The sequence below is a fragment of the Phoenix dactylifera genome, chromosome 10 (assembly GCF_051530095.1).
Source record: "Phoenix dactylifera cultivar Ajwa chromosome 10, Ajwa_hap1_PhDact_Kaust_v1.1, whole genome shotgun sequence".
Classification (NCBI taxonomy): domain Eukaryota; kingdom Viridiplantae; phylum Streptophyta; class Magnoliopsida; order Arecales; family Arecaceae; genus Phoenix; species Phoenix dactylifera.
In genome coordinates this window covers 23805819-23825074 of record NC_143199.1, presented here as the reverse complement: position 1 = coordinate 23825074, position 19256 = coordinate 23805819, and the positions used below count along the sequence as shown (strand labels likewise).

Below are 19256 nucleotides of genomic sequence, written 5' to 3'. Positions count from 1 at the left end.
AATCAAATTAAAATCAGTCCTCAATCAATGAAAGCCCACTTTTATGAGAAATTCCAACATTATTGGGTAATATTGATTAAGACTTCAATTTTTTTAAAAATATATTTATTCTATACATATATAGTTCGAAAAAGACTCTCGAGCTAAGTTCACCTCATGTTGGCACATATAAAGATGTCCTAAATGAACATCTTAAGTCAAAAAATTTGGTCCAACAAAACCACTAACATTGAATCATCACAATCTTTATATGACTTATTAATATAAGACCCTTCTATGGGTACAAATGTTAGTAATCTCATCGACATAGATCTCAATGATGTAGTGTGTGTAGTGTGAACTGTGTATCCTTATGTGATCAAAATATAAAAAGTTCATCATCAGTCCACTTTATGGCCTCAAATGAAACCTCTTACGCTTTCAAGTGAAAGTTGCTCTAACAACTTTAAGCTTATGACACAATTTTACCTTTTTGTATCAAGACAAATTATGATATCAATTATAACAAAAACAATACCTTTATGCTTAAGCAACACTTTTTTGCTTAAGATTTTCATTTAAACAACATTTACAAACAACAATATGTGCACAAATATAAATGTGATATTCCAACATAAAAATAAAAAAAATATTTTTATGGCATCCAAATAATATTTTAACAAAATAATGCTCCCACTAACCAAGTACATCAAAAGATTTCAATAGACCCATATTTTCCACTTGTTTAACAAATACATTGAATCTAGGTCCTTGGTCAATGCATCTACCTGCATTGTATTAGTTTCTATGTGCTTAATAACAACGTCTTCCTTTTTAACTAAATCTCTAACTACGAGATACTTTATCTCTGCATGTTTAGAGGTGTTGGAACACTTAGTATTTTTTTCAAAAGAACGCGATTGTACTATTATAATAATAAATCTTAAATGATTTCGAAATGCAATCAATAATCATAAGCCATGAGATAAAATTTCTTAACCAAACAACCTGAGTTGCAGTTTTGCAACCCGCCATAAACTCTGTCTACATGGTAGAAGATGCCATAAGAGTCTATTTTGTACATTTTCAAGAAATAGCTCCTCCAAGAATTATAAAAATATACCAGAAGTGGATTTCAGGCTCTTTTCTAGTATTTAAATTTCATTCCAATTCGAATTCCAGTGACGAACCAAACGTATTTGAAAATATGGCTACTCCGATTCTCATTTCAATCCATTCCTATTTTGATTTCAGTGGTGAACCAAAATATTTAAAAGGTTTTTTGCATGTATAATCTCCAAAATATATAAAATTGTATGAATGCCCTTGTAAAATTGCTATTTGTATGTATACCCTCATAAAATACTTATTTTGCATGTATAGCATTCCTTTACTTTTTTTTTTAATATATGTACCCATACCATCTAATACCATTAAGAAATAAACGATTTAAAATTAAAATAACTAAAATATCCTCATGGGAAGACATAGAAAACGAAACTTTATATGGATATCCAATTATGCATATTTAGGTAGCATATACTTAAAAAAAAATCTAATAAAAAATAATCAAAATCCAGTAAAGATAATTCATTAATAAAAAATAAAAAAAGATTAAATCATGTTAATATTAACTCTTATAGAATAAATTATGTTGCTTTTACAAAATTCTTACCTCAAAAATAAACAATAACTCAACATTTATAAATTACTAAAAAATATTTTACTAATCTAAGCATCTATAATTAATTTAAATTCGATATATTTTAATATTTTAAAAATAATGAAGAATATGTAGATGTCATAGATTCAATAATGATAATTATATTAAAATCAAATAGAGAATAGCATTAAAAAAATGATTACTTAATATTTTAATTTGATCGAGTCAAGATCTTTAAAAAAAAATTGATAATGTGACTCTATCTTTTTTTGACTTGTCGATCTAACTGAATCATAAAAACTCGGTAAATTTCAACCGAGTTTTAATTTTCTTAATAAATTTTTTAAATGCATACCCTTCTAAATATGAAAAATCACATAAATACCCTCGTAAGTTGTTATTTACATATGCACCTTTACAACTTTTTTTTTTGCATATCTATCCATAAGGGTATTTCAATTATTTTAATTTTAAGCTGGTTATTTTTTAATAATGTTAAACGGTAAATGTATATATGAAAAAAAGAAAAAAAAAGATATACATATTAAATAATAATTTTTCAAGAATATTCATACAATTTCGTATATGTAGGAGGGTATACATGTAAAAAAAACTCTATTAAAAAGTTATTTGATTCTCCAAAATCTTTTACAAATTATTGATTATTAAGTATCTCTTAGAAGTATCGTTGATCACAAGCGCATGGGAGGGGATCCATGGCATCATTGAACTCGTGGTGGTGTAAACCAGTGGTTGCTTTGTCTCCTCACCTATTCGTTTTTTTTTTTGCTAAAACAAAAAAGGGAAGGAGGGAGGAAGGGACAAGCCCACCCCCGCGTAGTAGTCCCAACTGGGCTCCCACCCCGCCAGAAGAATGTTCGATGCGGGCAAACCGGATCGTGTGTTGGGCACTTCGACCTATTTTACTTATACCTTCCCCACCTGTGAGCCAGCTCGGTTATCCGATCCGATCCTCCGTGTGAGTACGTCACACCTAGCACCACCCAAGCTACTAGCCGACCAGTAGCGCTTTCAAACCCTGTGTCCAGGCATAGGGCATCCGGTCCCTAAATTTTAATCGACGCCCGCGCGTTTCGAATCTGAAATCATTTGGTTGGAAGCAAACGCTCCGTTCCAACTGGGCTACCATCTTTGGTGGCTCACTTGTTCGCTTTAATCACCAAAATGGTCCCATTAATAACTCGCGATCGAAGGCTGGCCGGTCCCTGGCATGAACTGGATGCAATAAGGGCTTGAAGCCTGCCATAAAACCATATATTCCGACCGCTTGGATCTTCCATCAGCATTCCAACCGTGCAAATTGTGCAAGCATGCTCGTTTGGATGGGCATTTAAGAATGGTACGAGTGCACACGCATTAACATGCACAAGGACGACGACTATAGAGAAACTCCTCCTGTAAGCTAGGTAATTCAACTGAAGTAAAAAAATAAGTGCTGGTGATATTTATAAAAGTACAAAATAAAAATTACAAATTTTTTTTTATGAACATCTTCTTAAAAATTTAAATTTACGTAAATATTCTCTTAAAATTTATATTTATTTCTGTACCCTCATAATCATAAAACATTGTTTTTGCACAAATACCTCTAATAAAAAGCATATTTATTTTAATTAAAAATAAAATTAAATTTTGAAATTATTTTTTTTCATCGTGATTGTCTCATAAATATTTTTTTGCACATCTGCCCATTAAGGATATTTTAGTCATTTTAATTTAAAACCGTTAATTTTTTAATGGTGTTAGATGGTGTAGGTACATATGCAAAAATTAGGATAAAAAGGATAGAATAGTAAAACCAGTGTTTTACGAGGGTATATATGTAAATATTAATTTGGGAGGGTATTCATGCAAAATTCGATATTTAGGAAGGTAATCATGCAAAAAATCTAAAATTATATTCTATGTCATATTTTTTTTGGTCAAAATAACAAATTATATAGCTCTAAAGTGAGTGCATCCTGCCAGATCACGAGAAAGTAAAGAGTACAAAGAGGAGGAAATATCTCCTATAAATTATATTCTATATCATGTTCACCATATTGCAGTACACCATATCAATCATAAATATATATTTCTATAGATCAGATGAATGCTTGATAAATAAAATTTATAAAATATGTGCTGGTGATTTATATGGTGCACCATATAAATTATAAATATATATTTTTATAGATCAGATGAATGTTTGATAAATAAAATTTATAAAAATACATGCTAGTGATTGATATGATGTACGTGATGTAGGATATAATTTTTGTAAACAAAAAATGCTACAAAAGTTGCTTAAAAAATAAAAATAATAGTATTTTTTTGAAAAAAAAAGTATGAAATGAGATGGGTTAGACAATACTTAAAAATTATATATATATTTTTTTATATTTGCAAGCTCTATTAAAAAGTTTGGGATGAAAATATTAATAATATTTCGGACGATAAAACTAACTAATCCTTGGCTCGATCCTCAAAACCCTCTAAGCACAAGAAAATTATAAAACATTCAACAAGAAAAATTTAGAATCTTTTCTTACTTGGTTGAGTTATGTGCAGAAAATTATAGAAACAATTCTAAAGAAGGTGGTCAAGTATAGTGAATTGTTTGACACCCTATTCTCTTAAATTTTCCCTTCTTCAATATTTTTATTTGGAAACCTTAACACTAGATAAAAGAGGCTGTACGTCTGAACTTAATTTTAAATTGTCATAATAAGTTTGATTAGATTTCCCTCTTAAAAAACAAAATCATGCTAAACTTTTATAACAAAGAGATTCTAAACTTATTAGACTCTTAATGGGAGTCTAAGGGAAGACTCTATTTTCATGATTAATAGGCATAACAGCATCCCTGGTCCTTCAGAGTCTAAATTCATAGTAGTTTATTTACAAAAAAAACTTAAGCTTATATAATCCATGATAAGCTTTTCCTTCAGAAAAATATATTTGTACGTAAAGTCTTTAGCATTACATATACTTGCGCGTATATCTCCAACTGAGTTGGATTCTTTCTAATTCAGTTTTTACATATATGAGTTTATCTAATCTCGACTGCTTGTGATTGGTACAACTGCTGTGATTAGGTGCTTCTCTTCAACTTTCTCCTTTGTGTATTGCTTTTAAGAAAGAAAATAGTGTACGAGGCCTTTTAACGGGGACCAATTTCAGCTCAAAATAAAAAATAAAAAAATCCGGCTAGTTAATCCTGGCTTTTATTTCTTTTCCTATTACCTGGGGCCTATATGTAGTTGTATCATGAGCCCCTCAGGATGGCCAGCACTTGTTATTTTGGCCTTTTTGCTGCGTACGGAAATGGATCTGCTTCACAGTATGCAAGAATAATTGGCTTCAGCTGACAGTGGCTTGAGGTGAATAAATGCCACCATCGGTGGAAATGTGTATTACATGAGCTCTCCCTGTCTCTCTCTATCTCTCTCTTAAGAGTGCTAATGTGTAAGATAAGATTCTTTTTTTTTCTCTCTCATTAAACAGTGCTGCTGACTAGATAGCATCTCCAATAGCCACCCTAGCTTAAAGACTTTGTATACTCTGATACAGATTCAATTATTTAGAAATCTCCCTCTCCCTCTCTCTTAAGAGTGTTGATGTGTATTGCATGGACCTCCTCTCGCTCCCTCGTTAAACAGTACTGTTGACTAGGTAGTATCTCAAATGGCCACCCCGGTTTAAAGACTTTGTATACTCTGATACAGGTTCAATTATTTGGAAATCTCTCTCTCTCTCTCTCTTAGGGCTCGTTTGGTTTGCGGGAAAAGAAGAGAGGGAAGTATGGTCAACGGGAAAGTAATAAGATACCTCTTGTTTGGTTGGAGTTTTCAAATGAAAGAGATGGAAAAGTTGATTCCCACATTTCATGGGAAAGACTTTCCCATGAGAAACATAGAAAATTTACTTTCTCCATGAGGCGGAAATCACTCCATCTTTATTTTTTCCCAAAAAGACCCTTCAGCATTAAAAAGGTATTAAGATCTAACTTTTATTAAGGGTATAATGGGAATTACACATAACTTTCCCAAAAAAGTGGATGGTCAACCAAACATAAGCACTCTAAAAATCTGTTACTTTTCCATGTTAAACCAAACATACCAAAAGTACATTCCCAAGCATCCTCTTCCTGGAAATCTTCTTCCCAGGAATCATATTCATAGGGGAGAAAATGCTTCCCACGAACCAAACAAGCCCTTCAGAGTGCTGATGTGTATTGCAAGAACCTCCTCTCTCTTTCTTGTTAAATAGTGCTGCTGACTATGTAGCATCTCAAATAGCCACCCCAGCTTAAAGACTTTGTATACTTTGATACAGGTTCAATTATTTGGAAATCTCTCTTTATGTGCGCAAGCATGCATGTATATAAGTTGAACAGTAATACAAATTGGATAGCATCTTATGTAGCAAATCACATATATTCAATAATTTGGGAGTCAGCCCAAGTACTCTAATGCTATACGTCGTATTTACAATAACCTTATGTAATCATGTTGTCTACCAAAAAAAAAAAAAAAAGACTCTATTCCATGTGATCCTAGGACTATGAAAAGGTATGTTTGTGGCATCTCTGGCGCTTAAGCCTTGCAGATTCAAGTCCGCATAATGGCACTAAAAGGACTAGTGCAATTTCTAGGCTTTAATGGAGTAGAAGTGGGCACCATATGGGTAATGGATGGTGGTTGCAAATGGCACTAGTAAGTGTGGTTTTTGACATTGTTTCGACTAAGCTGATCTAATGGGGATTGTCCTGTAAACTCGATTTGGTTTGCAAAACCTAAATTGGCATCCAAATCTTGTTAGTTCCAACCATCAAAATATATATGGTGCGAGTTGCAAAGGGAAAATTAATTCACCAAGGCAGAAGAAAGCTTGCAGATTAAAATGTGTTTGGCTTCCTCCAAATGAAAAAATTGTAAGAACAACAATTTGTCGAAGTAGGTCTCAAAGGTCTTGACCTTGTGCAGGTTATTCATGGGTTAAAACTTATAACCAGTGTTCTGCTCCATTTTGGTTGACTTTTGATCGCTTTTCCAGTGGGAGTTAGGAAGGCAGTATTAACAACAAATGGCAGTCATTGGAAGGTATACAATTCATCTGCCATCTCCCCCAACAAACAGCTTGTAATTAGAGATGGGCACTGGGCCGGGCCGCCCACGGCACGGCACGAAGCGGGCCGTGCCTGGCACGGCCCGCCAGCTACAGTGCCGGGCCGTGCCTGGCACGGCCCCTTTGATAGGGTCGTGCTGGGCTAGAGGTTCCTGGCCAGCGGGCCTGGGCCGGCACGGCCCGGTCTAGGCCCGCGGGCCAAGCACGGCACGGCCCGCGGGCCAGCACGGCACGGCCCATAAGGGCCTGGGCCGGGCGGGCACGCGAGCCTGGCACGATCCAGGCCTGGGCCCGGCTCGGCCCGATAAAATTTTTTTAATAAATTAATAAATATTGAACACTAAGAAATCTTGATTTATGAATATAAAGCCACCTTAATGGTGGGGGGTTTGGCATAGACCCCTACCAGTTTATTAATTTAAATCAAAATGGTACATGAAGGGAGGTTTGGACCTTGGTCTGACCTCTAGATTCTAGAATACAATAAGAAACTAAGAAAGGGCCGAGGTTTGGACCTTGGTCTGACCTCCAGAATACAATAAAAATGTACAATTATAAAAAATTAAGAAATCTTACTAATCATCAGTGATTCAGTGAATCAGTATTCACTCTTCAGTCTTCAGTCTTCAGTCTTCAGTCTTCAGTAGTGTTTGTATCATTATCATCAGAGGATGTTGTATTATGTCCACCTTTATCTTGAAGTCTTGCCTCAGCATCCAGCCAATCCTTGAAGCAGAGAAGCATCTCCACCGTTTCACCCGTCATCCTACTTCTCTTTTCGTCAAGAACACGCCGACCTGCACTAAAAGCGGATTCCGATGCTACCGTGGACATTGGCACAGCTAAAATATCGCGTGCAATTGCAGACATAACAGGATATTGATTTCTAACACTCTTCCACCAAGATAATACATCTAGATTCTCTATTTGATTTTCATCATATGCAGACTGAAGATCATTTCGTAAATAAAATTCTAGTTCACTACTTAAAGATGAAGAAGATGAAGAGGAACTTGAAGCATGTGTGTGTCTTCTCTGTGCAATGAATGAAAAAATAGATGACGAACGAGAACTACTAGAAGGAGGAATAGAGGTTTGTATTTGTGTTCTAGATCCACGAATTTTTTCATCATATATAGCATAAATATCATAAAAAAGTTGTCTTACCTCATCTTTAGCAGATTCAGCATCTTGATTCATATTTTCAGCGTATGCATCAAGTAAAATTAGCACGCCATTTAATTTAACTCTAGGATCAAATACAGCAGCTAAGTTATGCATAGGACATATCCTGTCCCAATACTCATTCCATTTAGATTCCATTAGGTGAATAATAGGCATTAAAACATCATCATATCTATGTTCTGCAAATTTTTGACTAATTATATATGCTTGTTGTAAAAATGAACATGAAGTAGGGTAATAAATACCAGAAAGAACATTGGTAGCATTATAAAAACTAAGCAAAAAATCTTCCAAAATTTTTCCTTTATTCCAATCAGTTTCAGTCAATGTAAATCCTAATCCACGATCATTAATATATGCACTTAATAAATTTTTATATGGGTATGCATCATGTATCATGCTATATGTGGAGTTCCAACGAGTAATTACATCAAGTTTAAATTTTTTAAAACGTTTACCATGATTTATGCATAATTCCTTAAATTCTTGAAGTCTTGATCTAGAAGCATGAATAAAAGAAACTGCATTTCTAATTTTTGAAATCACATCTTGAATCATGCCCATGCCAGCTTGAACAGAAAGATTTAAGATATGACATGCACATCTAATATGCAGTAAATTTCCATCTAATATGGGATGCAATGAGTCTTTTAATAATACAACAGCAGAATTATTATTAGATGCATTATCAAAAGTAATAGACATAATTTTATCATTAATATTATATGAACATGCAGTTTGATAAATTATATTTGAAATTTGTTGCCCAGAATGTGGAAAATCAAAAGCACGAAAAGCAAGAATACGTTTATTTAATTGCCAATCATTATCAATATAATGAGCAGTAATGGCAATAAAACAATTACTACCTACAGATGCTGACCAAATATCAGAAGTTAATGAAATTTTTACATTTAAAGTAGAAAGTGTTTCAATTAAATTTTGTTTCATTGCTAAAAAATTGGTCATAGCTACTCTTCTAAATGTACGCCTACTAGTTCTTTTGTAAACAGGTTGTAGGTTTAATTGAACATATTCTTCAAAATTAAAAGATTCACATAAACTAAAAGGTAATTCATCCTTAACTATCCATTTTACAAGTGCTTTTCTTTGATTTTCATGATTATATGCAAAATTACCTACAAGTAATCCCCCTTGTATATTAAGGCTACTTTGAGTTTGAGCATGAGAATCATGCATCCTATGACTCTCTTGATGTCTTTTTAAATGCCCTGTTCCCCCACTACTACTACAACTATAAAGTTTGGCACATTTTTTACATTTAGCTTTCCAGACTCCCTCAACCATAACTCTATCAAATTCATTCCATACAGTACTAGTCCTCTTACGAGAAGAGGTTTGACCTTCACTCGGTTCACCAGTTCTAGAGAAACTAGGAACAGGGGGTTGGGGATTAGTTTCTTCTCCCTCAGAAACAGGAATGCCAAACTGACTTTCCTCAAAAGATGACATATCTATGATTAATTCAAAAAATAAAAACTAACCGCAAGGAGGAATTGAGTAGAGGGTCGGAGGGCAGAGGCAGAGCCGAGATTCCGAGCTTCCTCTTGTGCTCTCAACAGAAGCGACCTTCTCTTCTCAACAGGAACCTCCTCTTGTGTAGCACTTGAACAAACTAAAAATTAAATTGCTAGAAGAGCACTTTGAAGAGAGAAATAATAGCAGTAGAGAAGGAGAGAATGAGAGGTTTGGTGTGGTGAGAATGAGGGAGGAATGGGCTATTTATAGAAGCCCAAAAATTTTTTTTGTCCCAAAATACCCCTCAATTCAGCCGTTATTGGACTGTTGGGAGGGGTAAAAGGGTCATTTTTACGAAAATAGCCGTTGGAAACGGCTATTTTCCCTCCCCCTCTCCAGACGGGCCGTGCCAGGCACGGCCCGTCTGGAGCCGTTGCGGGCCGTGCCAGGCACGGCCCGTTTAGAGACGTTGCGGGCCGTGCCTGGCACGGCCCGTTTGCGCCCGTTACGGGCCGTGCCTGGCACGGCCCGTGCCGTGCCGTGCCCGGCCCGTCCCACCAATAGAGGGGCCGGGGGCCGGGCCGGGCTGGCCTTCCGTGCCTCACGGGCCGTGCCAGGCACGGCCTGCTTAGAATTTGGGCCCGGGGGGCCTGGGCCGGGCCGGCCCGGCACGGCCCGTTGCCCAACTCTACTTGTAATTGTCTCCATAGCAGGTTTCCATGGCTTGGCTCCATTAGCATACAAGCGAAGCTTAAACAAATTTAAAAGCTAGGGTCATAAATGAACCAATCCTAAACACTAGAACCTCCACAAGTGTATGGAAGCTCCCCTCAGCAAGAAACTTGTTCAAGCTCACGCAACATCTCATACAAGAGCAGTTTGAACACTACCGATTAAGTTTAATGGTTCAAATTTGGTTAATCCTTTCATATAGAAAGCGAACTAAAGCAGCATGCATACCATCGTTTTTCTTTTCTTTTTTTTTTTTTTCTGGTAAAGCTAGATTTATAAGACCAATCTAGTGAAAGTACATTCATGTGAATCAAAAAATAAAATATGTAAAAAATAGAAGAAATTTTTGATGTAGCAGTCTAAAAAGTAATTTCTATATAATTAGTCACATATGTCGTCATCCAATCAACCATACTAGTAGACTCTCTGTAGATGTGTTTAATCCAATAAGATGGAAGAGAAATAGTCATTTTCCAACATTAACAAAGTAAGGAATGGGGACTAGTCTCGATGGTAGATTGATTGGAAAGCCACCTAATTATAGTCTATAAGTCACCTTCATGTATAGTATGGGTCGCCTTCGTATGCATACTACCCGATCTAGCTTAGCTAGTTAATACGTGCACCTACACACTAATGGAAGTTGACAAACAAACGGAATTCTGTCAAAACAAACAGATAAAAATAAATATTAAAAAACGGAAAATTGCAATCCAAGCCTTTAATTTTCTCTTAACCAAACATGTTAAAGAGTAAAGATATGTCACCTCTATCAGTTTCTCCAAGAAATTATAAGCCCAATGAGTTTCGGTTTCCATAGAATGTATAATATATAGGTGTACATACATATGGATATTCATATAGAGACACACACACATGTGTGTGTATATATGCATGCATGCATCTATATGATAAGTGCTTAATAATCTATAATTTAGTTATCTTTCCATAGCACTTATCAATATTTTTAAGCTGATAAATATATATTTTACCATAAAATTAAATAAACATTGAAATGAATTTAAAATATGGTAAGAGGTAAATAATTCTTTTCTCAAAACAGACTCTAAACTTGTCTCTCTCCTGATTATAATCTTTCATGAAAATATATAAGGAGGAGATTGTGTTGACCCGATTTGGTAACCTGATGGAGTTGTAATCAAGCTAAGGTTATAATTAAATGGGTTTTGGTCCTGATTCGACCGAAAGTTATAATTAATTATGTATGGGGCAAAGGTTTGATTAACCCTTTTATTAAGTCACAGTCTGATCTGGTTGAGTTCAATCTGAAGCGGTTTAGTAAGAATTAAATGTCATTGGGCTCAAGAACAAGTTCAAGCAAATCAACAATCATGATCCACCTTAAACCCAAAGTCAATTCCTTGCGTGCCTTCATATAAAATTTATAATAAAAAATAAAAATAAAAATAAAAATAAAAATAATGATAATTTCGGGAAGAAGCAATGTATTCACTGTTGATATGAACAGTGCACAAAAATATATATAAAAAAATATAAATAAATAAAAAACAAAAATAAATAAATAAATAAATAAATAAATAAATAATATATATATATAAATAGATTCCACTGTTTATCTTCTTCTCCCGCTGCCAAACCTTCCCGTGATCCTGCCTCGCTCACAACCACTGCGTCTTCCCGTGGATCCCGCGGCGCCTCTTCCTCCTCTCCCGCGATGCAATCCTCCCCCGCGCGATCAAAGGAGCTCGTCCCAGCCGAACGCCCCAACGTCGTCGTCGTCCCCGGGTCCTCCGCCATCAACCGCGTGCGGCGTCTTCTCCTCCAAGATCAGCGACCCAAGCCGCGTCGAAATCCCAGCGTCTCCGCCTCCTCCTCCGCCCGTGGCGCATCCGGATCCCATCCCAGTCTCCGCGATCCCAGCCGGCTGCAATCAACGATCCAGCTCCTCCGCCCGTGACGCAGCCGGATCCAGCCCCTCCGTCTTCAGCCGAAATCCAGCACCAGCGCATCATCGCCTCCCCCGCCTCCGCCTCGTCCGTTTCTCGCCATCCAGGAGGGATCCTCTTCCGTGATCAGCGCCCAGCGATTCCACGGCCGTTTCGATCCTCAGTCGGCTGCAAGGGGTGGGGAAGTCCTATATAAGGGAGCTCGGTTTTGAAGAACAGGGGAGGCTCTGTTCGGGAGATGAAAAAATAAAATAAAAGAGAGTAGAGAGAGAGGCTGGGAGCGGAAGGGAGTGAAGAGCAATTTTTTTTATGAAGATGGGAGGACTTCCGGCCACCATGGGCAGCTAAGCCTCGGTTTAGGGGTTTGATGAAGCCATGGATGAGTATTTGTGTTGCATTTCTTTGATTTTTAACGTTGTAAGACAGTTGCATACTCAATGAAATTATGATCTTAAAATGTCTTGTTTAATTTATGTAAGATGTTTATCTTGTAGAAAGTCTTTGCATGAATTAATCTAGTTTATCGAAATTGAATCCAATACCTGTGGTTTGGAAGAGATTGCTATGCAACTATCGGATTTATCTTTGAAAAATTAATCATCAGATGAATCATGCTAAATAGGACAGACCATGCCTATCCTTAGAAAAGATGGTTTGTGCCAGGCTTAGATGACTCATACTGTGGGTTAGATTTCAGCTTTTTGTATGATTGCCCTAACTTGTAGTTAAGAGCAATCAGATCATACACGCATCTAAGTCATTGAAAGCATCACACTTACGAATCCATCGGTGGATTCTAGCCCTAAACACCTCTCTCCATAGATAATTCATACTACTACACCCATATTAATTCTTAGTTTTTATCATTTACTCTAGCTTATCCCCTTTGAAGTAATCATTTAATTAGGAAAAATAACTTGTCTCCAATCCCTGTGGACCGACACCCGTAATCACTATCCTACAGGATACGTGCTATTGCGTGGTTTATTTTTTTTTGAAATTGAAATAACCGATCAATTTTTGGCGCCGTTGCCGGAGATTGCTAGCATAGTTATTTTTCTTATTAAAAAAAATTATTTAAAAATTAAAAAAAAAATTCTTAAAAAAAAATTTCTATTATTGTTACTTTTCTTATCTTCTTTTTCTCCCTTACTAATTTTTATTTATTTATTTAGTTTTTTTATCAGGAATCGAGGAAAAAAAAATCTGGGATGATCAAAAGGAGAACTGCCGGAAAAGAAATGCTGTAGAGGTTTGCAAAAAAAAAAAAAATAAATAAATTGCTGAGAAAATTTCCTTTGGTAACCTCTAAACTTTTCTTATTTAAATTAATTATTGGTTTGAAATTTTGTGGTGATTGTTTGATTTTAATTATAGCAAAATTGTGAATGCATGCTTGATACACATACACAAATCAATTTGCACATAGTAAGGGCAATCACCCCAACAAGATAAGAGCCGGATTTCATCACCAGACTCTTGCCCAACTTAGGTGAACTCAATCTCATATAGTGTCATCTTTAATTAAAATCAATTAGACGTTGGCCCCTAGGGACATTCGAGCTCAATAGGACGAAGATCACCGAAGGTTGCACCAATTTCGCTCTGTGGCTTAGTTGATGTCTAGGCAAGCTTTGTCCCTATAAGGGAGACAGTTCATCTGTTCGAGGCAAGTGGGTTTTAAGTGGGACCTTTGCGAACGCATCGTGACCCCTCCACTTACCTGGGAGCTTACCTGGTCAACTCGGTTCATTAGACCGGATTGGAGGCTTAGGTGCCCTCTTCAAACCAGTTAGGAGCTGTCTAGTGATTTTAGGACAAAGACTAGGATTGATATGCTTTTCTCTTTTATTGCATGCTTGATTGATCGAGTACTAGTGTATGCACGGTAGTCGTTCTAGAGTACAAAATCTATTACCTTTCGACCCTGAAATAGAACGAACCCTTAGGAACATTCGAGCTAAGATCAAAACATTAGGATCATCCCCACCTCTTAAGATGGCTGAAGAACAACCCAAACTCCTGAGGGAGTACTTTACTCCCACTATTTACACTTCCCCATCTTGCATTCGATTACCTGAGGTAGCAGCTGTACAATATGAAATAAAGTCTAGTGTGATCCAAATGCTTCCATCTTTTTATGGGCTCACCAATGAAGACCCATATAAACACCTAGATGAATTCCTTGAGATTTGCACCACTGTCAAGATTCAGAATTTCACTGATGATGCTCTGAAACTTAGGTTATTCCCCTTCTCTCTTAAAGATAGAGCCAAACAATGGCTGAATTCTTTAGAAGCTAACTCAATTCGTTCTTGGGATCAAATGCAACAAGAATTTCTTAAAAAATACTTTCCCATAGGAAGAACGAACCAGTTTAGACGTGCCATTACAAGCTTCTCCCAAACTGAGGGAGAAGAATTTCATGAAACTTGGGAGAGACTTAGGGACCTAATCCGTAAATGCCCACATCATCAAATACCTAAGTGGCAGCTAGTGCAATGCTTCTATGACGGATTGACTGAACGAAACCGTCAGATGATTGATGCCGCATGTGGGGGGACATTCATGCTTCAAAATGAGCATGAAGCATGGAAATTATTTGAAAATCTAAATGAAAACTCCCTCCACCATGCTTCATGTTCTCGTCAAGCACCCCCGAGTTCTCAAAGAAAAGGGACCATTTGTGAAATAAGTCATTCTATGGACCTGTCTAGCAAGGTAGATGCATTGTCCCATAAGATTGACCAACTGATGATAGGTGGGCATTACATGAACTCTTCCCAAGCACAAGTATGTACTATTTGTTCTAGCCCATCCCACCCTATTCATGAGTGCCCTTCAGCGCCCCAATTTCCCGAACTCGTGCAAGAACACATCAATGCTGCTCAAACACTGCCTAGACCGGGTAATGACCCATTTTCCAATACATATAACCCGGGATGGCGAAATCATCCAAACTTTTCTTGGAAGCAGCAAGCTTCGAATACTGCCCAACCTTATTCCCAAAACTTTCCAAACCCTCAGAATTTTCAAACCCCACAAAATATTCATCCTCACCATCCCTCGACTCAATTTCAACACACTCCTCCTCCACCCCAAAGAAACACATCCTTTGAGGAGAAAGTGTTGAACGCCCTTCAAGGTTTGGAAACCATTACACAATTGGTGCACTCTCACACGCAATCAATCGCCAAGCTAGAATCCCAGATGGGGCAACTAGCTAATGCACTGAACAAGCGAGAGGAAGGAAAACTTCCAAGCCAACCACTAAGTAATCCTAGGGGACAATACATGGCTCAAGAAAATCAATTAAATGCAATTCATCATGAACAAGCCAATACTTTGACTACCCTAAGGAGTGGACATATAATAGACAATAAGATTGGAGAGGATAACAATAAGGAAGGTGAAGAAGAGGATAGAAATGTGTCAAATAAAAATCTAAAACCTTCTTCTTCTTCTTCAGCTAGTCCATCTTCTGCCAAAACTCACATCCCAACGGCCCCATTTCCTGAAGCTCTTACTTCACCCTCTCCATTTGGCAAAAAGGGAACTTCATTAGAAGAGATGATAGAGGTCTTCAAACAAGTTAAAATCAACCTCCCACTCCTTGATGCCATCAGACAAGTTCCCTCCTATGCCAAATTTCTCAAAGACCTTTGTACACAAAAGCGAAAATCTAGGACACATGTGCCTAAGAAGGTCTTCCTAACTGAGCAAGTGAGTTCTATTCTCCAACACAACACCCCTCCAAAATTCAAAGATCCTGGTGCTCCCACGATCTCCTGTGTCTTAGGAAATAATTTCATTGATCGAGCACTCTTAGATCTAGGGGCAAGTGTCAATCTTTTACCTTATTTAGTTTATGAGAAACTTGGTTTAGGTGAGTTAAAACCAACCTCGGTATCCCTTCAATTGGCTGATCGATCTGTAAAAACACCACGTGGGATAATTGAAGATGTTCTTGTCAAGGTAGACAAATTTTATTTTCCAGTAGATTTCATTGTCCTTGATATGGAATATGAGCCCAATCCTAATAAACAAATCCCCGTGATCCTTGGGCGGCCCTTTTTAGCAACAGTCAATGCATGCATCAATTGTAGAACAGGGGTAATGAACATATCATTTGGGAACATGAAGGTAAAATTAAATGTGTTCAATACGGCCGACCAACCCGCAAGAAAAATTGAGTGTTTTATGATAGACAACATAGATGACCTCATAGAAGGAGATGCAAAAACTATCTCACTATGTCTGGCTGAAGACAATAAACTTAGCGCTTGTTGGGAGGCAACCCAATTCTCTTAGATTATTTCTTAACATTGAGGACAATGTTAGGTTTAGGTTTGGGGGTATTCATCTTGATTTTCATCAAAAAAAAAGTTAAAAAAAAATAATAAAAAAAATCATCATCTTTTAAAAAAATAAAAAATTAAAAATATATATATATATATATTTTAAAAAATATATGTTTATAAAATAATAATTAAAAAAAGTTATTAAAAAAAAGTTTTTGTTAAAAAAAAATCCTAATTTATATACATTTATGCGAGAATGATAAACACACAAGGTATATAAAATCTAAAAAGCCTAATGACTAGTGGGAAGTAATACAAATTTAAGTTCTTTTTATTAAGTCTCTCTTAGGGAGTTGTAAGCTAATTAATACTTTGGAATTTCACTACACACTGGCCGACTCTTCTAAGGTCTAGGCTCGACATTATGTTGAGAGTATGGTAGCAACTTTGGACCCTGATGAATCATACTTATCTAATCCTAAAAAAAAAAAAAAAAAAAATCAATAAAAATGGATTTAGTCAGGAACATCGAAAAGGGCTACCTATTGTCAAAGGTCAAATGGGCTTGTGATGAGGACTCCGAGCATAAGTCCGTAGGGGAGTCTTGATGCCCGACACCTTATGCCAACTGGTGTGAGAGTTGTCGACTGATTGCTCGTTACATGGAGAAATCACCACAAGAGTAAAAGTGCACAATTTATATATCTTTCTTTAGAAAAAAAAAAGAAAAAAAATATTGTATTGACCGAAAAGACAATAGTGTGAAAGCCGTCGTTGTAAAAATTCGAGTAAACTGGAATATTACAGATAAAGCCCGTGAGGTACTAAAGTAAACATCCACAACTCTCGAAATCCTGCAGATAAGATGATTTTGAATCAGTAAGTAGGTCTTTTCGACCAATCCTTGGAAACTACTAGTATTAACAATATTTTGGAGATCCGAACCCTTAGCTTGTGTACGGTCCAGATTTCACCAAGCACTCCAGTATAAATAAGTCTTACAACTCCCTAAACGGAAACTTAATGACTTTAACTTAGATTGCATACTAATCTAGAATTTGGGCTGACTTAGTACATAAAACCGTGTGTGCTTTGAAATTCTTATCATTTATGTATCTTAAATTAGATTTTAATTAAAAAAAAAGTTTTTTTTTTTTTTTTTTCTTCTAGCTAGTATGCACTTGGAATTTGAAGTTTCATCAATCGAATTAAAAAAAAAAAAAAAAACAACAACAACAACAACAAATTAATCATAACAATAAATGATATTGAAGTTTGTGGGTATCTTCACTGGAAACCCTCACGAGACTATAACTCGTCCACTAGGGTAACCTAGGGGTTTAAAGCCGTGTTACATATGGTAAATGTAACCGCGATGCCTGTGAAAGTGAGTTAAAATTCTTCTTTTCTAGTTTTATTTTGCTCGAGGACTAGCAAAACATAGGTTTGGGGGTGTGATAAGTGCTTAATAATCTATAATTTAGTTATCTTTCCATAGCACTTATCAATATTTTTAAGCTGATAAATATATATTTTACCATAAAATTAAATAAACATTGAAATGAATTTAAAATATGGTAAGAGGTAAATAATTCTTTTCTCAAAACAGACTCTAAACTTGTCTCTCTCCTGGTTATAATCTTTCATGAAAATATATAAGGAGGAGATTGTGTTGACCCGATTTGGTAACCTGATGGAGTTGTAATCAAGCTAAGGTTATAATTAAATGGGTTTTGGTCCTGATTCGACCGAAAGTTATAATTAATTATGTATGGGGCAAAGGTTTGATTAACCCTTTTATTAAGTCACAGTCTGATCTGGTTGAGTTCAATCTGAAGCGGTTTAGTAAGAATTAAATGTCATTGGGCTCAAGAACAAGTTCAAGCAAATCAACAATCATGATCCACCTCAAACCCAAAGTCAATTCCTTGCGTGCCTTCATATAAAATTTATAATAAAAAATAAAAATAAAAATAAAAATAAAAATAATGATAATTTCGGGAAGAAGCAATGTATTCACTGTTGATATGAATAGTGTCCCGTGAAAACACTGTTCATATGAACAGTGCACAAAAATATATATAAAAAAAATATAAATAAATAAAAAACAAAAATAAATAAATAAATAAATAAATAAATAAATAAAATATATATATAAATAGATTCCACTGTTTATCTTCTTCTCCCGCTGCCAAACCTTCCCGTGATCCCGCCTCGCTCACAACCACTGCGTCTTCCCGTGGATCCCGCGGCGCCTCTTCCTCCTCTCCCGCGATGCAATCCTCCCCCGCGCGATCAAAGGAGCTCGTCCCAGCCGAACGCCCCAACGTCGTCGTCGTCCCCGGGTCCTCCGCCATCAACCGCGTGCGGCGTCTTCTCCTCCAAGATCAGCGACCCAAGCCGCGTCGAAATCCCAGCGTCTCCGCCTCCTCCTCCGCCCGTGGCGCATCCGGATCCCATCCCAGTCTCCGCGATCCCAGCCGGCTGCAATCAACGATCCAGCTCCTCCGCCCGTGACGCAGCCGGATCCAGCCCCTCCGTCTTCAGCCGAAATCCAGCACCAGCGCATCATCGCCTCCCCAGCCTCCGCCTCGTCCGTTTCTCGCCATCCAGGAGGGATCCTCTTCCGTGATCAGCGCCCAGCGATTCCACGGCCGTTTCGATCCTCAGTCGGCTGCAAGGGGTGGGGAAGTCCTATATAAGGGAGCTCGGTTTTGAAGAACAGGGGAGGCTCTGTTCGGGAGATGAAAAAATAAAATAAAAGAGAGTAGAGAGAGAGGCTGGGAGCGGAAGGGAGTGAAGAGCAATTTTTTTTATGAAGATGGGAGGACTTCCGGCCACCATGGGCAGCTAAGCCTC

General features: G+C 36.9%; 1 non-coding gene across 1 annotated transcript; it reads right to left on the bottom strand.

Moving 5' to 3' along the window:
- Positions 1 to 14470: 14470 nt before the first annotated feature.
- LOC120105268 (small nucleolar RNA R71) lies at positions 14471 to 14576 on the bottom strand. The gene has a single exon (XR_005507665.3). It is a non-coding gene; the product is annotated as a small nucleolar RNA R71 (small nucleolar RNA).
- Positions 14577 to 19256: the final 4680 nt, after the last annotated feature.